This window comes from Corvus kubaryi, unplaced genomic scaffold, assembly GCF_017639235.1.
Source record: "Corvus kubaryi isolate FWS band 111438036 unplaced genomic scaffold, C.kubaryi_AGA036_p1.0 136, whole genome shotgun sequence".
In the NCBI taxonomy this organism is placed as follows: Eukaryota; Metazoa; Chordata; class Aves; order Passeriformes; family Corvidae; genus Corvus; species Corvus kubaryi.
The window spans coordinates 10812661-10816498 of record NW_024580670.1 but is presented as its reverse complement, the minus strand read 5'-3'; the positions used below and the strand labels follow the sequence as shown (position 1 = coordinate 10816498).

The 3838-nt window shown below is 58.9% G+C and overlaps 1 protein-coding gene across 1 annotated transcript in view; it reads left to right on the top strand.

Moving 5' to 3' along the window:
- Nucleotides 1–3632: 3632 nt before the first annotated feature.
- Nucleotides 3633–3838, top strand: part of PLXNA1 (plexin A1) — a 116341-nt gene continuing 116135 nt past the window's right edge. Inside the window, exon 1 of the mRNA XM_042016856.1 lies at nucleotides 3633–3741. The gene's annotated coding sequence lies outside the window, so the exon portion shown is untranslated. The remainder of the gene's footprint in view (nucleotides 3742–3838) is intronic.

Sequence of the window (3838 nt, the reverse complement as noted above, 5' to 3'; positions counted from 1 at the left end):
TGTTATCCTGGCTGTCAAGAAGCTTAAAGAGCTGCTGATGCCTCCTGGAAAACTTTGACAAACCCTCTGGTCAGACCCAGTGCTGCTCCCCAGCCCGGCTGCTCAGCCTTTCTGCTCCTGAGGCTGGATTAGCAAAGATGTCTATGAGGATGGGAGGAGGGAAAAAACCCCATTGCTGCCATCTGGGCAGAGAGGATCCCTCCTGCTGCCCATGCCCGTCAGGGGGATATCCTGGGACTGTCTGGGCAGAGCAGAGCTGCAGAGTTTGGCTGTGAGGGTCCCCAAAGCCTGTATTTGGATTCCAGGCTGTTTTCTGGGCCAGTCAAATTTCACAGCCTAAAAACCTTTGGGCTGAGGCTACTGGGTTTCTCTCATCCCTGTGTGTTCAGTGCAGGGGGTTTAAAGTGGGGTTCCAGGTTCTGGGGGGTTAATTTTCTGAAAATTTTTCCACCTGTGGGTGATAACCAAGGGAGGTGACGGGGCTTGACTCCTGCACTGTGCAGAACTCTACCTTTTAGCAGAGTTTTTTAGCAACCAAAAGTTGCAAAGAGTTGAAAAACCGTGAATTTTTCTGATTGTTTTTGGTCCCTCACTGCTCAGACTGGGAGAGCAGAGCAGAAGAGCCTCCCCACCTCTTCGGGCTCTCTGCAGTGACCTAATCCTTTCCCAGTTAGCTTCTGGTTTTGACAAAGTAGTTATCAGGCTGCTTTTAGAGGACAGGATGCCCCTCAGTCTCTCTGGTAACACAGGCAAGGTGCCCCAGCACCCCAGGAACAGTTTGTCTCCCAGTGTAATTTTGGTCGGAGTTGGGTAAGAAGCGCCGAGTCAGCGCTTAGCGCCGTGAGAAGGAGCCGGGCGAACCTCTCTCCCCTCAGTGCTGGGATTTGGCTCCAGCTGCCTCCGGAGCCATCCTCTGCCTCCAGCCCTTCCTCCCAGCACCCTGCGGAGCTCGGGAGTGCTTTTGAGGTGCCACTCAAGCCGCTGTCCTCGGGGCACGGACAGGCTGTCAGCCCGCGGGGGCTGGCGGGGAGGGCGTGAGGATGCGCAGGGAGGCTGGGGATGAACCGAGCTGTCGAAGCCCCATGGGAGGCAGGATAAAAGGCCAAGCTTCCTGAGATAACGAGGGTCTCTCTGCGGGGGTGAGGTGCCCAGACGTGGGGGAAAGCCATGTGAGTGACAAGCGTGTCCCAGTGCCCGCTGGGCGTGGTGTGGAATGAGCCATCGGAGCAGCCACGGGAGCTCTGCGGGTCGCTGGGAGCCTGAGGCTGTTTCCCACCCAATACAAACCCGGGATCTCCCCTGCCAGCTCCCTCCCGACTCTGTGCTGGGCCCTGGCATGGGGGGGTTCTTGGATTCTCTTTCTGTCTTCTCTCAGGGCTGGACTCTCCTTGGTGAATCTGGAGGGGGCTGGCAGTGCACTCTCAGCCAGGTGCCCGTTCTTTTCTCAGCTCCACCACCTTGGTTCCCCTTGTCACTGGATGTATGTGGACAAATCCATCTTCCAGCAAAAATAAATCGCTCCAGTTTCCTATCCCAGAGGCACACGGGAATGGTAGCACCGGCCCAGGGGTCGCTGCAGCTGCGTCACTCAGTCCTGCTCTGGGGAGGCAGAATTCATCCCTCTCTTTTTGCCTCTGCGGCAGGAGACGGCAGCCATGGGACCAAGGTGCCCGGGCACCAGCCCTGGGAGAGAGTGGATTTAAAAGCAGTGGTGGGAGATTGCCTGAATATCTCTCCCTTCTTTTTTATTCGTTTAAGAGGTTTCGCTGTCTCGGTAACTCCCGTGAGAGACAGGAGCAGCAGCCTCTTTGGATGTGAATACCTGACAAGTTTTTAATGTGAAAGGAATTCACTAAATTTAGTCTCTTGGAGGAAGGGAAATAAAGAAAAGGAGAAGTGTTTCTTTCAGTCTGGGGGAAGCGATCCAAATCCCAGCCACTTCCCTGCCGGCAGAGCTTGATGTCTTCTCTGTCCTGAAAGCTTTTAAGTCTGGCCCCATGTGTGTCCCTGCACAAACAAGAGGTGGGAGAATGGCAGGCCCTGATGCTGTGCCCTGGGGGAACAGGCCTGTTGTCAGCTCCTGGAAATGGAGGTTGGTGAGGTCTGGATGGGGAGATAAATGAGAAGAAAACCTTGCTGTCCAAGTTGCAGGGACATCATCTCTGCTCTCAGGTGGGCTCTGAGTGAGGTGTGAGCACTGAGATGCTGAGGGTGCTGAGGGGAGTGAAGCTCTGCTGTTGAACCCAACCAAATCACCCTTTTCCTCCTCCATTTTCCTCCCTACTCACACTGGAGCCTCTGAAGGTCCATTTTTTTCTCTGTTTTGGTACTTGAGACTCGCCTGTGCCTCATGCTCTCCTTCCATGTCCCCTCCCAAAGTGTCCTGTGCTGCTCTCCACAGCCTTGGGATTCAGTTCCTCCTGTCAGACAGGGCAAGGAGCTCCTGTGTGTTTGTAGACACACACACCTGCTGGGATCTTGCACAGGAGGCCTACATGTGTGCCTGCACAAGGTGACCGCACACCTCCCTTCACAGATGGGGCAACTCCCAGACTCCCACGGTGTGTCCCTGTCTAAAGGACAAAGTGTTGAGAGCTGGTGGGGCTAAAGGTCTGGCTGGCTGCACCCAGGCGAACCTGGCTGAGCAAACCACCTGGCACCGATTGCCCCCGTGTGGCAGCACACGGTGGGGTCCCGGTGGACCAGAACCACTTAGAGCTCCTTCTCCTAATGGGGAGGTCTGGATAGATCCGCTCCTTGTCGTTTCCATCCCAAAGGTCTCTTCTGCAATCTGTGGATGTCCCGATGAGAGGCACTGTATTTATTCCTGCTGATTTTTACAAAGGTCCCTCCCTGACGGGGAGATGATGGAGCATTTCCTTAGGGCCTATCCAGACACAGGCCAGGGGAGAGGCAGGGTGCCGCGGTGGCACTACTGTCTCCGGGAAGGGACTCTGTGGCTGGCACGGTGAGAGGGAAAAGTAGGGGAAGGTTACAAGAGTGGATAATACTGAGTGTGCTTAAAAAAGACAAACGACCACTTCTAGCCTGTAATTAATATTTTTAAACGTTTTTTATTGTTTTTCTCCCCTTTGCAATTTTAGGCGGAGCGGATGCGGTGCCAGGGGGAAGATGCTGAATGGACACCCCCGGGGAACGAAGTCCCGCCGTGGGGTGCAGGGGAGCGGCGGGCGAGGACGCCCAGGTGGGTGCGGGCCCCTCCTCGCCCCGACGCCCCTCGCGGTCGCCTCCGCTCGGTGAGCGCCGTGCGGGAGCCCCTCGGTCCCTCCCTGGCGGCGTCGCCCCTTTAAGGGCGGCGGGGGGCGGGGCCTCCCCGCTGCTCTCCCCGCCCCCTTTCCCCACCTTGGGCGCCCCCTGGAGGCCGCACGCGCGCGGGCGCGCCCCCGCCTCCCCTCCCCTCCTTTCCCTCGCGCCGCCGGTGCGGGGCGTGCGCGCGTGCGCGCGGCGGGCGGCGTTCCGTCGGGGCCCCGCGCCCCGTCCCATTCATGCGGGGCAGCGGCGGCGGCGGCGGCGGCGGCGCGAGCGAGGTGGGCGCGGAGCCCCGGGCGGCGGCGGCGGGGGGAGGCGGGCGCGGAGGAGGAGGAGGAGGAGGAGGAGGAGGAAGGGACGGAGGAGAAGGAGGCGGTGGCGGCGGAGAAGGCGGCGGCGGCGGCCCGGCGGGCGGCTTGGTGTGGAATGCAATTATGGCTGGCACGGCGGAGGCGAGCGGGGACCGGAGCCGTGAGTAACCCGGTTGCAACTTTCGGGCGCGGCGCGGCGTGCCCGATCGGTCGGTTCGTTAAAAATAACGCGGATTTGGCTTTATTGCCCCCCTAAA